The sequence below is a fragment of the Cavia porcellus genome, unplaced genomic scaffold, assembly GCF_034190915.1.
Source record: "Cavia porcellus strain 051 isolate PalLab524CR breed Dunkin Hartley unplaced genomic scaffold, mCavPor4.1 scaffold_34, whole genome shotgun sequence".
Taxonomy (NCBI): domain Eukaryota; kingdom Metazoa; phylum Chordata; class Mammalia; order Rodentia; family Caviidae; genus Cavia; species Cavia porcellus.
The window spans coordinates 20785520-20807553 of NW_026947517.1; positions in this window are offsets into that span (position 1 = coordinate 20785520).

Consider the following 22034-nt stretch of genomic DNA (forward strand, 5'->3'; position numbering starts at 1 on the left):
AATCTGAGGTGGAGCTCTCCTCTAGTGCACCTGTTATATGGTTTTCAGTTAATCACTTGTACCTCTCTAGATTTTTTAAAGTGTCTTTGTGCTTCAACATGGCATCTTATAATTAAACATGATAAACTGAAATGTGCTTTTCACTTTCAACTATGGATAGTGACTGTTGTAGTCTGAGGTGTGCACAGAGAACAATTGAATCAAGATAAGAGTTTATAATATTATTTTTTATAATAGCCACTGGAGTTAACACAGGTAACTGCAGGAAGTCTATCCACAACATCAAAAACATTGATTTTTTAGTCAAGAGCCTAAACCCCACAGCAATGTCCCACATGAGTCAAGATAAAAATCCAAGGCTCAGGACAATGCCTCCCATTAGTCCAACTGGAGGTCCAGAGCACACAAGAAGGACTCATGGATTCTCTTTTATGGATCCATACCTGGAAGACCCAAGGGTCAGCGGTGGAAGCTAGAAAGTCTATGCCAGCCAGATTTTGGAGTTGTGCTAGTGGGATGAGTGTTCTATGCTGGAGCTAAGAAGTCACACTCACAACAAAGAACAAGTCTATCCTGAAAGGCACCACAGCAATTCTCAGTGACACAGAGGTTTGAAGCTCCTCCAGTGATAAGCACAGTGGAGAACATGCCCGGAAGCAGCATGATGAGCACTTTCTGGAGACCAAGCAGCACATTTCTTCCCATCCAATCCCTTCCCAGCCAAGAAGCAATGCTCAATGTGAGGGCCAAGGCTTCTTCAGAAGAAGCAACAGCTCAGAGAGCAACTTGTAGGAAAACCCACAATGGCTCCTTAATGCCTCGACCCTCATCACCTCCCTTCTTCTCCACCTATTCATCCTGGCAACTTCCCTCAGATGGAACATCTTTGCTCAGTGCCATGCTGATGTAATCCAGCTGATGTTAAGTTGACCACCAGTTTTAATGCAAAACAGTATCTATGTACTGAATGTTTTGTCTTTAAAACTTAATTTTCATAATTTTTGGTGAATTGTAATGTTTTTATTTAAAGAGAAAAAAACAGAAAGAAGATAGAAATAACACAGAATTTCAAAAAAATAAACAATAAGAAATCAGTAGTTGATAAGTTACATATTGTCATCTTAGAAATAGTTGTTCAAGTTAAAAAATTAAAGCATACAATGTGGCATTCAAATAATGACACTGTGAACAGTTCTGCTCAATGATCCAATAAAAACTTAGTGATATGCTTATCTGTCTTACATACTTATTTTTTATCTTAAAGAGGGTAAGATTAAACATGACAAAACAGTACAGAACAGTTCATAAGAAAACAAGTTAAGGAAACACATATTTCAAAGCAAGTCTACTGGAGATGTTCACTGTTTATCTTACTGTCTTTAGTTTTCTTTCAAATAGTTTTTTCCATCTTCACATGCATTGAATATATACTGAACATTATAGAACTAATCAAATAATTATAGGATGATGCAGGCTTTTTTGGTCTTCAAGAGCTGATTTTTGCAAAGTCAATAGTAATTAAAATAATGTCTTTTATTCTCTTCATGTAGAAGAAGTAGTAGCTGGCTTTATATTTATGTATACTGAAATTCCACATACGAGACTCGACTATTATCTTAGTTACATTTTACTTGTTGCTCAGACAAAATAGCTGAAGTTCAAAGTTGGGAAAGGAAAGATTTATTTCTTAGGTTCTTGGAGATTTCAGTCCACCCTTAGTTGGCTCCAAGACAGGCAGGCATGGCTGGATGGCAGTTCATAGCAGCCGCTGACAGCAAGCTCAAACCAGCAAAAAGAAAGAGACACCTTCTTCCTGCCATTACACTACATCCTGGCTCCACCCCTTTGTGGGTGGAGCACTGACACCATCAATCCAAGCACCAGACACTGAACAAATATCAAATGCACAATTCAAACTCATGAGGCCTGGGGGACACAGACATAAACCATGACATTCCACCCCTGGCCCCCAGGACTCATGTACATCCTTTATACAAAAGATATCTAGTCCACCTCCAAGAGTTGCCAAAGTCCTAGCAATTTCAGCATTGCTGAAAGTCCCAAGTCTCAAGTCTCCTGTAAGATCTATGGCAATCTCTTAACTGTAACCCCTGTATAAATGAAAAATGATTAAACATTTCTCAAATACAAAGGCACAAAATAAACATTATTTTTCCAAAAGTTACAAAGGGGAATATAAAGTATTGGAAACAAAGCAAGTCCAACATCCAGCAGGGCAAACATTAAGTCCTAGAGTTCCACACTCAGCAAGCTCCAAAAGGCTTGGGTGATTTCACCCTTAGGCACTTCCAGCAACTTCAACTCCCACAGCTTTTCTGTTAAATCTTCTCTGCTCGCTTTTTCAGCTTTCCTTGGATCATCCACGTTTTTGGCTTTTCCAAACTTCTGTGGTCTCAACTGCACCTTTGGGTTCACATTTTCATCTTCACAAATTGCCCTTTCAGGGGCACACTGCTTGGCCTCCCATGCCTTTTGCAATCGAGGTGGAAGCCATCTTACCCTCAGAATTTGTGCATTTTCCTTGCACCTAAAATCAGCACCTTGTGGATGCTGCCAAGGTTTGCTGCTAGCTGAAGCAGTAGCCAGGCTTTTCTCTCTCTTGGCTGTCAGGGTCAGTTGCCTGGATCACAGGGCTCTGTTAACCTGATTGTGAGAAAAAGCTTCTCTATTTTGCCGCCATTCTGGAACCTCATGTGGCTGCTGTCACCATTCTGGAACATGTCGCTCTGCAACTTTTCCCCCTGAGCAAATTTTTTCACCTTTGCTGCACAGGATGGGGACTCACTTGCTGGGATTTCCCGAGGCCATCTTTTTTATCTCTTTGTTTCTCCTCAGGAATCAAAATCTCAATTCTGTCTTTACAATCCACAGCCTTCCTAGAATTTTCCTACTGGCCAAACTCACAGCATTGTACATTATCCTGCTGGGCTTTTAGTCCTGATTTGAGACATAAAGCTAGCTGAAAGCCCACAACAATAGCTATGCCACAGCCTCAATGTTCGATTGCTTTTTAATTTCTTTTTCAAGATTGATCAGTCCATTGCCCTTTGTCTCAGTCTCAGGCAAAGTTTCTGGGCAGGAGCAAAATGCAGACAAAGTTTCTGCCAAGCCATAACACACATCATGTGGAGTCCAACAATCAATGCAGTCCTTCCCAGCAGAAAACTCCCAAGCCTGGTCTTTACCATCAAGCTTTCTATCAGAGTTATGGTCTCCTGAGCTCTGACCAGAATCTCCTCTGCAGAACAGCCTAAGCTGCTCCAGCTCTATGCATCCAGGCAACATGTCTGAACCTTTCCAAATTCCGCCCGCAATCAATTTTCAAAGCCTCTTGAAAAACATGGCCAGGTATAGTCACAGCAAACGACCCCACATCCTGGCTCCACCCCTTTGTGGGTGGAGCACTGACACCATCAATCCAAGCACTAGACACTGATCAAATAACAAATGCACAATTCAAACTCATGAGGCCTAGGGCACACAGAGGTAAACCATGACAACTATTATCATTCTGAACAGTGAATAATAGTATCCTGAGAAGGAGAAAGGTGAGGAATTGTCTATAAAAAGAAGGCAGAGGACATTGTTAAAAGTGTATCAGGATTTAAAATCTACAGTAGATTTATTGCTCTGTTTAATTTGATTATATTTTGTTCTGGTCTGTGTACTCATATTAGATTTGAGGGCACAGATATATAACCCAAAAATATCAGGTTATACCATGGTAGCTATCCTTAATTTCCTATTAACTTAAACTGAAACCCTATATTTCTTGCATTGTCTTACTATGACTGATCTTATTTGAAGCTGGTTTGTCTGAATGCTATTTGGCCTTGACTGATTTTATTCACATTTGGTATGCTTGCTGGTATCAAATCTAAGAGTAGAGGCAACTACTCTGAAGATGACATGATGTAAAAGATATCCATTGGGGGGCTGGGGATTTAGCTCAGTGGCTTAAGCACCTGCCTGGCAAGTGTGAGATCATGAGTTTGATCCCCAGTACCAAAACAATACATAAATAAAAGATATCCATTCCAGGTTTGATTATTAACTGCTTTCACATCCTACAATGTCTTCAAAGTTGTTTTTATAAAAATAGCTATGCAATGTTATGCTTAACTATATAATGCCTGATAATGTGGACAATTCTATTGATAATAACAGGAGAAAGCATAGTAAGTACTGTACATCACATAGTATTGTGGTCTTATGTCTTTTTCATATCATGAATTTATAGGAATTTGTTTTGTTGTCTTGTTTTGATCTGTTTTTCCACATAATAAAGAAAGGATTGATATACACATAAGAGATTCATACCTGGGAAGAATTTCTAACCTATTTATGGAAAAAAATTATATAATACATGATGGAATGAACAGATGCACCAAGTAACCCAATGCAAATTCTGTAGCATTGTGATATAAAATCGAGCAAGACTATTAATTAGTCTAGTCACTTATTTTTTGGTGAATTGTAATTTTAACACTGCATTTGCTTTAATTTTTTGATGCACATGCTTCATTTTCTCTTTCATAAATGATGTTTCTGAAGTGGATACAATATTTGGCATTAAGATATACATTTATAGAGACTTGGAGCATGTGGTTTTCACAACGTTGTGTTCTTTTCATATAACATGCACATTAATAAATGTTATGTTTTCCATGTTGTGACAAGACAAGATACCTGCTGATTCCGTAACATCACTGGACATCATACCATGTACATTATATTGCCTGATTTTCTTTCTCAGTGGTGCCAATATTTGTCATTTAACTAAACCGTTGTTTTTCTAACCATCAGAATTTTACCTGTTATGTTTATATTGCATCTTTATTTTGCTAGTAATGTTTCCCCACATGTACTAAAAGTAAACCATACTTCTGTGAATTTCTGATTGCCCCATACTGACAGAACCATAACTTGTCTCCAATGGCACATCACAAAACATATTAATATCTCCAGAAATTATAAAATTTGGCATGATTTATGAGTAACCATACTTTGAAATGAATTTTTTTTAAATGTGGAGTTGTTTCAGGGGAAAAGGTTGTTATTGGATGTATCATGCAAATACCTTTATTTTATTCCTTGATGCTGTTAATGCATTATATATTTTGTTATTATTACAGCTTTTTCCTAAAACACTGAAGTAATGGCACGAAGCTAAACCTAAATTTTGTGCTGTCAACACAGTAAAAAGTAAATTTGCTAAATTAAAATTCAGATTGTGTTCCATTTTATTGAATTGTGAATTTATAAAATGGCATATCTCTTTATTTATAAGGACCAGTGCCTGATGTTTGTGGTGTGCACCGATTATCTTTAAACACATACACTAAGCCATGAGTCCCAGTTGGTTTCATGTGGCCTGTGGTTTTCACTTCCATTTTAACTTTCATGCAATTTGTAAAGTGTTTAATGCAGTGTTTTTGAATACAAAATCTGCTTAAGTTCTAATGGAATTATGTTGTTAAAAACAGTGGTGTCATAAAAACACAAGTGAGCATTGCATTAAATACCCCTAATCCAGTGAAGATAGCTTGCCCAAGTCTCAATTATCCTTGGAAGAATACATTACTCACCTGTTGTGTAATCACCACTAAAAGTACATCTATTTTGTACCTGAAGAACCTGATATACTTCACAAAGTAAAAGACACTGTGAAGTGCATTGCCATCCTGTATGTACTACAGCATGTGGCCAGATTCCCTGCAGAACATTTCTGCTTACCATCAATGGGAAAATTTGCAGTTTGTGTTACAGCTAATAATATAAGACTGAATCTATAATACATATATCCTGAGTACATGCACTTCCTCATTTTATCGTGAAAGTAAATCTTGCTGATCTTGTTGATGCATGCTTGTAATCCTAGCACCTCAGGGAGCTTAAATTAGTGGAAGAGGAATTGTGTAGCTCTTTAAAGCTACACAATTAGTGTGACCTTGTCTCAAATTATATCTTCAAGTTCTGCAGATGTAGCTTAATGCTTTAGATCTCCTCCCTTTCCTCCTCAGCGTCAACATTTTTTAATACTCACAATTACAAATCAATAGTTGTCCTTTTATCACTTGGCCACTTAGCCGTTTTCCCCAAGAATCACTTGGGAAGCACATTTGTTTATGCAGTGACCATCCTGAGCATCATTGGGGCAGTTGTCAATTTAACCCATTCATTCTTGTATTGAGTATAGTAGAATTGTCACTTTTATGTTCCTTCTTATTTTATAAAAACTCACAAAAAGTATGCAATTTTTGATCATTTTGTATTTAAATAATTGCACTGGTAAGGAGTTACCTATAAAGATTGGCTAATGGCAATTTCTTTAGTTCCAGCATCAAGAGAGAATGAGGTTGGATTATCATGGCTTTGAAGCTGACATTGGGAGGCAACTGCTAGATGATTTAGCAGAGTGTGAAGCAGTTGTTTTGACCCCTGCATTTGAAGTTTAAGGAAACAAGTAAGTTGAGGTCAATAACATAAATATATGATAGGACAAAAGAATCACTGCTGCAAATTTTGATTTTTCTATCCCTCAGAAAATGTACTTTTTATCAGAATTTGTTCAGCATTTTGAAATATGCCTCCTTTAGAGTAAAACATAGTGAAATATGAAAGAGCCAGGCATTCGATGTTCTGAATGTAGAGGTATTAAAAAACATTTTTTCTTGATCCGGCCTGCAGATCAACATATCCAGAATTCCTGGAGGGGGAACGGGGATTAAATAAAAGACATGGGGGAGACAAAAGAGACGAAGGCAAGTCGAGATAATCCAATCAAGCCTTTGGTTTATTCAGAAAATGATCACACCTTTTATAGGCTAAGGGCGGGAGCTGGGACAGGAAGAGGTTAAACAGATGAATACAACAGGGTCACCGTCACATCCGGATACATGATGTAAGCAGGAGAGGATTATGGTTAATGTAGGCAGACGCAGAGCCCACAGAGAGAGGCATGGAGGCAGCAATGCCTGTCACTCAGCTCCCTACATTTTCTTAATGATATTGTTGCTGTTTTGGGTAGAAAATAAGATAGGGTGAAAAAATAAGCAAAAAGAAATTTGTAAGATTTTAATCCTCCTGCATAAACATAGAAGCCACAAAAAAGTCAAACCAAAAGGATGAAATAAACTGCAGAATGAAAGAAATTTTCCCTGTTACTCCCTGACAGCTAACATGTAAAACCAATAGGAATGTGAAAGGAACATACATTTTTCAGAATATGTACAACTTCTCAAGAAATACTTGAATAACTATTGAGCATTTTTGCACAATAGAGAAATGCAAATAGGGACATAATCTCATTGCAGAGAGAACAAATCACCACAAGGTCTAAAGAACATTCATGAGAATACAGGAGAAAAAGAACTATTTAACCTTGTTGGTGGAAATGTAGGTTAGTAGTTCAACTACTACTGAAGTCAGTTTGTAAAGTATTCAAGAGTAAAATTAATAATTCTCATTAGTGCACTGCTTCCTTTAGTGGCTCTCTTCCCCAAAGAGTTAAGGACATATTTCAGTGATTCACACACATTCCTGTTACTGCAGCAATAGTCATTTTTCTGTGGAGAGCAGCAGCAAGCACTGCTCCATCACCACCAAATATCAATTATGAACAATAAATACTCACCAGTGTGTGCTATTTGGTAAATGGTGTGATATTTTATTGTGAAATTGGCTGTATCTTAGGTTTTCCTAGTATACTACAGGTCAGTATAAACATGATAGTCATGCTAATGTCACAAGGCCATTACTAGTACACAATTATGTTCATTTGATTTGATATATTTATCTTTTTGAGGAAGCATGTTGCTATGAAGTTCAGACTGACTTTGAGATCACTTTATAACCCAGAGTGTTCTTAACAAGTCCTCTTCCTCATTGTCTCAAATACTGGGCTTTTACGCATGAGCCACCAGGCTTAGCTTAGTTTTGGTATATACAGGATATTTTATTTCAACTGTTTTGTTGTTAAAGTATTTCCACTTTTTTACCTCCAGCATCTGGAGAAACCTCAGCCTTATTGAGGTGGTGATGTGCATACCACCAGCCTCGTGACATTCTCTCCTGGGTTCAGTGCTGTCAGTGTACTGCTGTGAAATGTAGGTGTACATAACTGTTTCTTTTTCTACATTCCTTAGAAAATACTTTTTAAAATTTCCATGGATATTCATAGGGTCAATAACCCTGACTGTAATTTCATTCAAATGCCCAAAGTTATATAGTGTGTAGGACACACAGATAGAAACATATCACATAGTTACAGTGAGAGGTTCATCAAAGCAGATGTGAAGACTACTTTGTGAAGGTTTGTGTTCCTGATTATTTCAGTAGAATGAGCCTCAGGTTTTCTCACTGTTGTTTATGTGAAGCAGACCACATGACCACTTTAATACATGAAGTGATATAAAGCCTGTTTTGGATTTTAAGTATCTAAAGAACTGCTCTTGTGCTGTGGCCTGCTTAGTAATGGTCAATTTGGATTACCCAGTGAATGAAGTCATCATGGTTTTGGGACAGAACTTCCACTTATGGATTGTTAAAACAGGATTAAAGGAGAGCTAGAGGGAAAGGAGCTGGGATGTTGATTCTCATGGAGAAGCTGGTAGCACTGGTTGTCCAGATACGAACTCAGCCATCATCATCATCATCAAAGAAGCTCAGGTCCTCATTATTGCTGTGCATGGCTACTGTTCTCTTTTGTGGATCTCTGGCTCTTATCTTGAGCTTCATGCCTTGGCAGTAATGATCACTCAACTTTGTGTCATAGATTCTACGACCAAGGGAACAGAATTTCTAGCTTCCAACACTGAACTTTGAGCCTTCCTAGTGTTCAACCTAACAGAGACTTTCATGCGATATTGTAAGGACCTCCAGGTCTCCAGGTAAACTTTTGATTGTCCTTGCCATGGGCTCTAATTCTTCAGCTGTACTTGTGCTTGATATCATCATAGCATTCAAGTACTCAGTTGGAATCTTTGTTCTCTAGTATCTTAAAAGCTCTACATCTCTCTACATCTGACGTTCTGGGGTAAATGTTTTTAAATTATCTTATCAATTATAAGTTCCATGTTAAGTCTCTTTCCTCGCAAACCCTGACTACAACAGATGGGAAAGGATAAGATGTGACATTTTTGAGACATGAGAAAGTTCTTTAGTTACTTAATGTTATATGTCATTTTTCTCTTGGAGAGAAACCCAGGTATATCATTAGCTTGATTTTCAAGACTGTTGATAGCTTCTCCACCACTATCAAGCCATTACATTGTGTGTTGCATGGGTAAGAAGTAGGTGTGTTAGGAACCTGCATGTTGCTGCCAGTCACCTGAACATGAGCCTTTGCAGCTTATGCTGTCTGGCCTCTGTGTACCTAAATTGTCACTAAAGGATGCACTCACTGGGGCAGTCATTTTATATTGCCAAATAATTTGCAAGTCTCTAAGGTCTTTTACTGATGTTCTCATGTGAAGGAAAATGTAGGTGGCACAACCTGAGTTCCCAAAAATCATTATGATATCAGTATAGGCCTATCTGAACTCATAAAAATTCAGCTATAGGCTGCCCTTATTCCATCAAGAATTTGCCTTGAACCTAAGTGGTTCTGCAACATTTTACTAGATTTATACAATCACAAGAGGGATAAGTATTTCAGAGCTTCAATCCTCCTTTTGGGTTCATATTTAGACTGTGTGTAACAGTGCCCTGTCTTTGTGCTCAGCAGAGCCTCATGTCTTTGCTTCAAACTACTGCTTCTTCCATCAATGCTATTTTAACATTGTGGGGGTAACCTCCTTGTGTTATTCAAGCAACTGTAGGTAAAATGTCATTTCTTCAATTAAGCTAATGATTTTCACATTACCTTTTCTCATTTGCTTACAGCATCTTTTACTTTTGATTTTTTCATTATTATCATAATGGTGAGTTTCATACTCATTTGGTATGAAAATATTATGCATGCTCAGGAACAGTATTGACTAAAAGAAAAGTGTTACTCTGTCCTCAGCATATCATGGCTCAGACTGTCATATTCTCTTCTGGTGAGCATGGTGACTAAGCATGAATGGGATGAGATAGAGCAAATGTCTATCAGTATTCAGTAAAATAGAAAGGCTATGTCTGGGAGTGAGAGAAGGCAACAGTGTTTGAATGAGACCTGAGTGATGTGCACTTGTGATTCATGCAGTTATTTGGAAACTTGTTGGAGATATTGAAGCTGAGTGCACGTGCAGGTCTCTGGCATAGACTGAGAACTATTGATCTGATAATGAGGAGACACGCAGTGGGCACGATAGGTCATAGCTGAAGCCACCTGGAGACTATCTGGATCATTTTCCTTAATTAGCATCATTTGTTGCTTTGAAGGTTCCTTGAAACCATCCCAAGACCCTGCTCAGGTTTCCTCCATTGTCCACTCAACTCTTTGCTTGTTATGATTAAATATGGGCTGCTTAGCATCAGTCAGCCAGCCAGCTAGAAGATTTATGAGCTCTGCCAAGGATTTAATCCTCTTGCATCCCTAAAGACTGTGTCACTTGATTCATTCTTTTGGGCCTTCATCATGCACCTCTTTGAGGGTTGGAGATCTAGGCATGGATCCTAACAGCTTGATACCTAAACAGGGACTCTGAAGTGAAGATGGCTGCTGTGGATGGTGACTTACAATTGCTGTGCTCCTAGGGTAGAAAATGGCCCCAAAATCATGTCTATTTCATTTTGTTTGGAAAATCACTTCATTTTCTGAAAAAAAAATCCCTTCACCTGTGAAGTCATGATGAATTCTTTATATGAAATGCAACAGAAACACAACACAGTACTTCTTTTCTTTAGGAAGGTGAGCCCTGTTACTTCCAATGATATTTTGGTGCAGCTTTTGTGGGAAATTCATGATCATTGTGCTTGAGGTGGGTGTGGTCACTGTGAGAGATTGGAAAAAAACAGGTAAACTGCTGCATTGAGGACCTTTGATCTCCGATCTGTGTCTTGCACACCTGGTATGTTTGCTGAGGTGACATTTGCTACTGCTTTCACAAGATGCAAACCCTGTAAAATCTCTGGGAAACACCTAACCTTTTCTAACTCCCATGCAAAAGGTGGCTCAAGAAGCCAAGCAACATGGGGAATTAACTGCTTGCATCAGTGACAAGAGCCACACTTTGAAGGTTTTTAGTAACTCTTTAAAGAGTTAAAAGGGGCTGGGGATTAAGCACAGTGGCATAAGTACCTGCCTGGAAACTGCAAGATTATAAATTGAATCCTCTTTTTCAAAAAAGAAAAAAAAAAGATAAAGAGCTTTTAAAAGGCTGTCAAGGAATATGGACTTAAAATTACTTTTGTAATTGGCATTAATGAGGGTTATTAGTCATGGTTATGAAATGACTCCTTTGGAGTGGAATGTCTTAGTGCATACTATTGTCACTCAAACCCAACATCAGGTGTGGCTCTAAGAATATACTGATGCTGTGGACAAGCAAGCTACAAATAATTTCGATTGCAACATTGCTATAGGAGTTACTGAATTATGTGGAGAGAGGGCTTTTTCATAAATTTGCCAACAAATTAATTGCCACCTTCAGGCTATTACCCTCAAATGGCTTAAATTGCTTTAAACATTTGAAAAAGATTCCCTGAAGCAGTTCACACAAAAGTTTCTTTAGCACTATTAAACAGGAGGCCCCTGAACCTTGCCTTACATTTATAGAATGATAAATTAAGCTAGTGAATGCCACATGCACAACACAGCAGCAGCTTGTATCTTGTTAAAGCAATTAACACACAAAAATTCAAACCCAGACTACAAAAATGCTTTGAAAGATATTTCTATGAAACCTGACACTACTTTGGAAATCACTAGCAAGTTTTATAAGGTCCCTACTACTTTTCATGATCCCTTACCTCCTGGGACAGCTGGCCTGGTTCTTTGCTGTTCACATGCATCAAAAACAGGCACTTTTGTGATTCCTGGTGTCATTGATGCTTTTTATACAGGCATATTGTTGATTCAATTGTGATCTCTCTTACCTATTCAACTAAATGTTTCTGAATCTGTAGCTCCACTGTCTTGTTTTATGTCTCCTCTAAAGCTTGTCATGCTATTTGTGGAAATCAAGGATTTGACGGCAATTTGGTGTCTGCTGCTATTCCCATAGGAGATGCATGCTGAAGCCTCTCTTTAACTATTGACAACCTTTCCTACACACTGGAGCTGATGTTTCTCTTTTACTTCACTAACTTGGTGATATTTTATTTCCATTGTCAATGCTATTCCCTCTCATCTCTTGAGATGTACTGGAACACCTATAGTCATTAGAATTGATATAATCACTACTATCTTGCCACTTACCAAGGCTTACTTTTCTCTTTTGCTGTCCTCTGCTGTTCCCTCTGCAAACACAGGGCTGTAGATTTAACTCCGTGACATGAATGCCTGCCTTTAAAGTGCACAGTCATGATTTTGATCCATTGCTCTTTGAATCACCACTTTATATAATCCACTCTTGTATCTTGAAATCTTATTTCTAAGAGGACAATATGTAAACATCAATCAGTGATTTCTTATAGTTTAGTTTGTCTTTGAAAGCATATATCTTTTCTACCTGTTTTCTGTTTTGTTTAGTCTGTTTTAAATAAAAAATAAGAAAAGAATATCTCTTCTCTTTAAATAATTAAAGAAGAAAAATGCACTTCCTGCACAGGTTTTTACTATTCTCTTCATGGTGCTATTTACTTTAGATAAGCTGTCTTTCCCAATGAGGCTTTTTTATTCCCTGATTCAAATACATTCTTACCAGTATATACCTCTGACAAACCCTTTTGTATCATACAAAACTCCCCAAGACCCATGTGTGTTAGGGCTGACCCTTCTGTTGATCTGGGGAAGGGGGATCCTCAGTGATTTTCCTAAGGTCTTGTGTGGATTTCTGCTAATTGTGTTTGCCCTGTATGGAATGAGTTGACATCACAGGCTACAAAACGTAATTCCACCATTTCACCTCTCCCTGAATCAGGCCTTTGATCCTTTTTACAAGATCTCTGCTAGTTGGTCTAAAACAAATCCAAATGGTTGATTCATTGTTGTAGATTCTAAATTTGTAAGAAGTTATTGTAATTTGGCTTGATTAAGGATATGCTTGAGTGCACTCCGATTTTGTAAAATGTTTGTCAGTCTGTCATATATCAGTTGTCTGTTTGTCCAGTCTGTTTTTAAGCAGTTGATGGGAGATACTGAGCTAGTGATTGTTCATACCTGTAAAGCAGACAGCAAAACTACCCATACAGGCATGCTCATGTTGCTCAGAACACCTGGAAAACACCCTGAGGGCATGGAATGCTTGAGGTGAACAGGTGTTCCAGCACTGGGAGCATGGGGTGTAAGAGGGCAGCTACTTTAACAAAGAGGCATGGTACAAGTACATAAATGGCCTCTGGGGAACAAATATTCTCACAGACCCTGACAAGTTGTGTGCTGATTTCTGTGTTTGTTTGAATCCACACAGATCATCTGTCTGTCCATTTGTCCACTCTGTGAACAGCTGTTCTTTCATTTTAAGCTCAGTAACTTTTCTCTTTTTCCAAGTTTGCATTGTTTTATCAAAGATATCTTTGGGTTGTGAGTTTACGAAGCATGGTTTCACATTCGTTGCTCCAAATGTCACAAAGTCTGGGTATATGAAAGCAATATGTTATTCATCACTGATTTTATAGTCTCATTATTTACAAATTGTATATATTAGGATGAATAAACAAAGTCCTGGAGGAGAAAAGATGGTGGATAGATAACAGCAGGCTACAGAGACTCTCTGAGATGTCAACTTAGATTCCAAAAATAATACAGCATAGTGAGACCCAAACAGAGGGAGATAGTCCCTCCCAAGCCTGGAACAAACTAAGCTGAGAGAAACCATTTAAAAATACAGTTCCAAGGCTGGGGATTTAGCTCAGCGACATAAGCACCTGTCTTGCAAGCAGGCAGTCATGAGTTTGAACCCTGGCACCAATAAAAAAAAAGAAAGACAAAAATAATACAGTTCCAGTGCTACTACTGAAACAGCTACAGTCTCAGTGCTGCCACTTGAACTTGCTGCCACTGCTACAGTTGATCTCATGCAGTCAAGATTTATGGAACTACACAAAAGCTCACCAGTTTCATCTCGCTGGAGATGCATTCACATTGAGGATGGGAGCCGGTGATCTTAACTGAGAGCTGAGCTGCCAGGGAACACTGCGTCAACATGTGGTGAGTGACAGGAATAAAAACCCTTCCACAAAGAAAAACGAGCTCCAACAGATTGAATTCTGGGATGGGGCAAGTTGGCATGAACAAGGGGCTGCAGTGACTTCAGTCAGCTTCTCCCTTCTCAAGTGGGATTGATGGGGAGCACCTGACCTGGGTCACACCTCAGGCTGAGACCAATAGGCTAGACCATACCAGTCCCAATGCCTGTCAGTTCACCCTAATGCAGTGAAGCCTTCAGCAGGCTGATTAATCCAGAGGGGTGGGCCCAGCATAGGCTTTCCTGGTCAGTATCTCCATAGTACACTGCACTGGGTGGGAACATGTTGTCAGAATTTCAGACAAATTGTAACCAACAAAGAAAGAACCTGGACCTCCCATATACACCTGTATGGAAGGAACAAAAAATAATAAGAGGAAGCAACAAGAAAGGGTTCCCAATCCCCAATCAGGAGAACATGGATCCAGGAAAGGTAAATGCAAAGGAGAATGAGGACATCAAACATGCAATATCAGATATGACCCGAGTAGACATAAAGCAATATCCTCAGGAGCTCATAGAAAATATCAAAGGGGAAGTATTTAACCAAGTAAAGCAAGATATAAATAGAATAATTTAAGACATGCTAAGCACCTCTCAAGAAAAAACACGGAAGAAGGGAAGAACACAAAAAAAGGGGAGAACTGTTTCATCAGGAAAATAGAGACAAGATAGAATAAAGGAAGCTGGTTCAAAGAGACAAGCATGACTTTAAAAACTCCATTAAAGGCTGGCAAAACTGACTGAAAGAAACTAAGGACAGGTTTGCACTGTGGGTTCATGAAAGGAAAAATTTCTTAAAAATAACAAGGAAACAAGCAGTAACAATACAAAGGCTAGACAATGACAAAAGGATGTATAACTTAAGAATAACAAATGTGAATAAAGAAGCAGGAGTACAAACAAAGGAACTACAAATGATATTCACAAAAATAAGGAAAACATCACAAACATAGGAAAAGAAAAAGATACTCAGGTGTAGAGAACTCCAGCCACCTAAACCAAAACAGAATTACACATAGGCATATAATAATCAAGATCCATGAAATCCAATATAAGAACAGAATAGTAAAACTGTCAGAGATAAGAAACAGATCATTTATAAGGGAAAGCCCATCAGAATTACGTCAGACTTCTCGGCACAAACCATCAAATCGAGAAGAAAATGGAGTGAATCATTCCAAGTCCTGAAAGAAAATAACCTACAGCCCAGATTGATGTATCCTGAAAAATTTCCCTAGAAATTAATGGAGAAACAAGATGCTTCCAAGATAAAGAGGAACTGGGAGAATTCACAACCACCAACCCAAGCCTACAGAGAATACTATAGGACATTCTAAAGAGAGAGAAATGCCCCAGGATTTCTGGAACAGTGGTAGAGAGGCCCCATGCAGGGAGCAAAAAGTGAAATAAAGAAGACAAATGGACAATGATGACATAAAATGAGAACAACATTAATGAGACAGAGGAAGTTGGGTATAATTTCTAATATAGATGTCCTATATACACTAAATTATGGGGAAAAAGAGAGAGAGTCACAGGCAGAGTGGATCAAGAAATAGGGCCCAGCAAGATGCTCTTTATAGGAACTATTATTAGCCTGAAGAAGAGTATTTGGACCAAAATTGAATATGAGAAAATATAACACGATGTGATAGGGAATGAGAGAGTAATAGGGGCAACTGGACCAGTATTTATGGATAGGTTGGAAAGACAGGATTAATAAGTAAAAAAATACAACTAGTGATCAAGTCCAGGAGTGAGAAAGTTCAGAAACACTTAGATAAATAGCAGGTTGCCTCCAGCAATATAAAACCAAGGGTGTTGGGGAGGCCCAAAAATACACAGTACACCCTGGGGAGTGAAAGGAGAAGAATAGTCTTTAAAAAGACAGAAGAAATTATTGTTATAAATGTATCAGGAATTAAAACCCATATTACTTGTACCACTATGCTTAGATAGAACATATTCCATCTCGTTTTTATTCAAGCACTAGATCTGAGGGCACAGACAGCTATCCCAAACATATCAGGATATAGCACAGTAATCATCTTTAATTTCCTGTTAAATTAAACCAGATCCCTCTATAACTTATACTGTTATATCATGACTGATCTTAGTTAAATCTGATTTGTTTGATTGCTTCTTGTTATTGACCATTTTATTCAAAACTGTTAAGTTGATAGTATCGTCAGAGAGTGTAGACAACTATACTGAAAATAACAATGACTCAGTATAATACCCATTCTGATTTGATTAATATCTGTTTTTGTAACTCTACACTATCTATAAAGTTATATTTCTGTTAATACTGTTATGCACTGATATATTCAATTATACTTTATCTGATGAGATAGCCATTTTTATTGATGATAACAAGAGACAAAACAGTGACCATGGTAGAACTCCTTGTACAGCAGTTTTATATGTCTTTTTAGTTTTATGTATCTCTAGGATTATGTTTTGCTCTGTCCTGCTTTGTTCTGTTTTTCCCTCTACTATAGAAAGGATAGACAACACATGTTAAGATGCATGCTTCCATAAAACCTATCAACAATTTATAAGAACTGATCTTATGACACATGGTGAAATGAACAAATACTTTGAAGGAGAAAAAAAGGCACTACAGTACCCAGTGCTGATTCCATAGTGTCATGATGTGAAATCCAGCAATACTATTAATCTTCAATCAGAGTGATATTAACCGGTTTTCGTTTGTTTAAACTCAACCTAAATGAAGATATGGATAAATACATACATGTTTAAGTGTATAGGATTGATTGCCATATTACTTAGTTTTTATTAGATAGTTGAACAGAACTATTTGCAGTCTCCCTGCTTGAATTCCCATTTATATGTTCCAGTTTTGTATCTTGAACAATTATTTGTAAGAGGACTATATGTAAAGACAAACTAGTGATTTATTACTGTTTATTCTTTTCTTTGAATGTATGTACTATTTATGCCTGTTTTCTGTTTTGTTTTGTCTTTCTTTAAAAAAAATAAATTTAAAAAGATAAATAAATAAAGTGGCTTAGCAGTGAGATTGGTGGACCAAGCTCTGATTGATAAAGAAGAAAGCAGCTGTCTGGTAACATTTTTAACCACTTTTTGTTCATTGGTTAAAGATCTCAATGAGCTCCAGAGCATTATAGGAGACACCTAAAATAAATTTATGAAATGTATTCCTTAATGTTCACATTGGTTATTATCAAATGAAGTAATACATATTTTTGGTTTGATGATGCCTATATAAAGGTTTCACATGGTTATGACAGTTGATTGTAGTCAACTTTATGATGTATTGCATATATTCATATTTCTGGATGCATAATACTCCGTGATTGTAAAATGGGGATTACTTATGGTAACAGATTTTTGTCTCATGTGCACACCTCTACTGATAACAAAGACTTGTGAGATTCACATTCAACTAAAGATCAATATGTTGTTCAATAATACACAAAAAATTTCTTGTGTATTAGATAAGGGTGATTGACTAACAGGGGTATTTTATGTCAAAACAGGAATTTAGATTATTACAAGAATCTCATGATTGTCATGATGCAATACTATGTATGGTTCTGATTCCTGATATATTATGTAAAATATGCAACTGTTAACACTGTAGGTATTCAAATGCTAAAATGTCCATGGATAGAAGAAAATGGATTCATTTAATGTTCTAAGTTGTTTCATGTCTAGATAAAATAGTAATGTTAAACTTACTGCATCTAATATACTGTATTGTTACCAAAAACTTCTTTTGGATGTTCAACAGCTAAGGTTTGGAAGCCAAAACTTAGAGAGACAGATGGGCTAAATGGATAGCCAAGATTTTGGCCCCAGCCCTTCAACGGTGGTGGAGACCCAGGATATAAAATAATCTCTGATTGCATCATCCTAAGATACTCAGTGAGTCCCTGGTTGTCTCATCAAGAAAATGATGAGACCACAGAGGAAAGTCACCTTCAATGCAAGGTGTGCCTAAAGAGTGTCACCAGCAGAAAAATCTCCCAAGCTTTCACAGAGAGCAACGTGGTCAAGCAATGGTTGTGACTCTTCTAGTTGGCTGACACTGACAGAAGAGCCATGAGATGCTATGCATGGTTCTAAGATAACTCCTGAGAAGACCTAAGTGACCTTGATAGGAAGTAAGTAACTGACTGTAGTTATCATGGTTTATGCATGTGTCCCCCAGGCCTCATAAGTTTGTATTGTGCATTTGTGATGGTTCATTGTCTAGTGCTTGCATTGATGGGGTCAGTGCTATACCCACATAGGGGTGGAGCCAGAATGTAATTCAATGGCAGGAAGAAGGTTTGTCTTGGTTTTTGCTGGTTCCTGCTTGCTGTTTTCAGCCTCCATGAACTGTGGCCCAGCCATACCCTCCTGCCTTGGAGCCAACTGTGTGTGAGCTGAAATGTCCAAAAACTGTAAGAAATAAACTTTTCCTTTCTCAAATTGGGCTTCAGGTATATTGCCTCACCAACAAGTAGAAAGTAACTAAAACAGAATTTGGTACCTAGGAGTGGGGTATTTTGCTGTGACTATACTTGACCATGTTTTTGAGAGGCTTTGGAAATGGCTTGTGGGCAGAGTTTGGAAATGTTCAGACATGTTGACTGGCTGGGTAGAGCTGGAGCAGCATAGGTTGTTCTGTAGAGGGGATTCGGGTCAGAGCTCAGGAGACCAGAAGGTGGATAGAGATCCTGATGATAAAGACCAGGCTTGGGAGGTTTCTGTTGGGAAGAAGGACTGCATTGGTTGTAGGACTCCACATAATGTGTGTTATGGCTTGGCAGAAGTTTCCTCTGCATTTTGCTCCTGCCCAGAGACTTTGCTGAGACTGAGACAAAGGGCAATGGACTGATTAATCTTGAAAATGAAATTAAAAAGCAATCAAAACTTGAGGCTGTGGCATGGTTATTGTTGGGGGCTTTTAGCCAGATTTATGTTGCAAATCAAGAGCAAAGAGCTCAGCACTATAATTTACCATCCTGTGAGTTTTGCCAGAAGGAAAATTCCAGGAAGGCTGTGGACTGCAAAGACAGAGTTGAGATTTTGATTCCTGAGGTGAAACAGAGAGATAAGAAAGATGGCCCCAGGGCATCATAGGAAGGGGATCCCAACCCTATGCAGCCTCACTGCAAAAGTGAAAGGATTTACTCAGAGTGAAAAGCTGCAGAGTGCCATGTTCCAGAATGGCGACAGAGGCTACATGAGGTTCCAGAATGGTGGCAACATTGAGAAGCATTTCCTCACAACGAGGAAAATAGAGCCCTGCAATCAAGGCAACTGCCCCCTACTGCCAAATGAGAGAAAAGCCTGGCTACTGCTCCAGCTGGAAGCAAACCTTGGTGGCATCCACAAGGTGCTGATTTTAGGTGCAAGAAAATGCACAGATTCTGAGGCAAGATGGCATCCCCCTCAATTGCAAAGGGCCTGGGAGGCCAAGAAGTGTGCCCCTGAGATGGCAATTTGTGAAGATGTATGGGTGATGCCAAAGGTGCAGTGGAGACTGCAGAAGTATGGAAAAGGCAGGAATGTGGATGATCCAAGGGAAGCTGAAAAAAGTGTGCAGAGAAGATTTAAGAGAAAAGCTGCAGGAGTTAAAATCGCTGGAAGCGCCATGGAGGTGGAATTACCCAAGGCTTTTGGAGTTTGCAACCAGATTGCTTCTGATGCTGAGCATGGAATTCTAGGACTTAATGTTCACCCTGCTGGACTTCTTTTGTTTCCAATGCTTTATATTCCCCTGCTTGTAACTTTTGGAATGGTAATGTTTATCTTATGCCTTTGCATTTGAGAAATGTTTAACCTTGTTTCATTTGTACAGGGATTACAGTTAAGAGTTTTCCATAGATCTTAGAGCAGACTTGGGAATTGGAATGTTCAGCAATGCTGAAACATAGGACTTTGGCAACTCTTGGAGGTGGACTAAATATCTTTTGTATAATGGATGTACATGAGTCCTAGGGTCCAGGAGTGGAATGTCGTGGTTTATGCTTGTGTCCCCCAGGCATCATGAGTTTGCATTGTGCATTTGTGATGGTTCATTGTCTAGTTCTTGGATTGATGATGTTAGTGCTACACCTGCATAGGGGTGGAGACAGGATGTAATATAATGGCAGAAAGAAAGTGTGTCTTGCTTTTTGCTGGTTCCTGCTTGATGTTTGAATCTGCCATGAAATGCAGCCCATCCATACCCACCTGCCTTGGAGCCAAATGAGTGTGATCTGAAACCTCCAAAAACTGTAAGAAATAAACTTTTCCTTTCTCAACTTGGGCTTCAAGTATTTTTTCTCAGAAACAAGTGAAAAATAACTAACACAATAGTTAATGCAGGTCTCATGTTAGCTTGGCCTTGGATGTACTGCAGAAAAGTCTGGCCTCTGAAGATGTAGTGCAATGTAAAAGCTGGCTGTGGGGCGAGCTTGGATCACTAACATCATCTGACAATTGCTGGCTATACAGGTAAATGACTACTGTTATGAGCTCATGGGCTATGATGAGTTTAAATTGGAGTTCTCCTCAATGCTTCCCCACCTTAAGCTGGTCACCCTTCCAGGGAGTCAACAAAACAAAAAAAAAAAAAAAAAGAGAGAGAGAGAGATGATGGAAAGGGTTGAAGATGAACACATGTGCAGGGCTGTGGTGTGGCCAGACCATGACTGAACTGATAATGAGGAGACACCTCAAGGAACAAGATAGGCCACAGTTGAGGCCACCTGGAGACTTCCTGGATAGTTTTTCTTAATTAGAATCATCTGTTGCTCTGTGGTTCCTTGAACCTCTCCCAGGGGTCTGCTCAGGTTTTTACAATTGTCCACTCACTTCAGTGCTTGTTCAGATAAAATATGGGCTGCCTAGTGACAGGTGGCTGGCTGGTTAGGAGAGTTATGAGTTTGAAGAGGATTTCACTCTTCCTGTTGCCCTCAAGACAACGCCACTTTTCTCATTCTTTTGGTCCTTTGCCCTACACTTTTTTGTGGGCTGAGATTTAGGCATAGGCCCCAACAGAAAATTAACTTCCAGATAGGATAACTGTAAGTTTCCTGAAAATTTTGTTGCATGTACCTGTAGCTGGAAGTGTTATGTTATCCATCAACAAATATATTGCTAACTTATCAATATATTGCTACCATAAAAACATATGGTACCGTATTAACATTTTGAGGGGCATTATAGTGATTTTTCAGAAAGCATGATTGTACAACTCTTTACATCATTGTGAGTATTCTGCATAACTTTTCTAAGTCAGTACTTATAAGTGAAATTGGTAGATAATAAAGGAGGCATCCATCCACTTGCTAAGTACTATGGAACATCAGTGTAGGTGTTTCTAGCAGTTCATTTCTTTTAACCATGAATTTCTCACCAGATTCCAGTTATGCCTGCTTGGCAGAGAATGGATTGTACAGGAAATTAGTGGTTTTGATCTTCAAAGAATTGCTGGAATCAAACTGAAACAGGTAAATGCTAAAAAACTGTCAGGGTTTCATAGATTAAAAACTCATTTACTTAATTAGTTGAAGAATGAATTGATGCATTTGGGAGATTATTTAGAACATACAGCTAGCTGAATTATATTAGATATTTATTTCTTTAATTTTTACAGGTACAAAATAACTGACTTACAGAATTTAATAAAAATATATTCTTTATGTCATTGTTTCCATGAGGGAAGTTTGGTTTTGACTGTTTCCAAAGCATAAATATCTTGAAAAAAGGTGA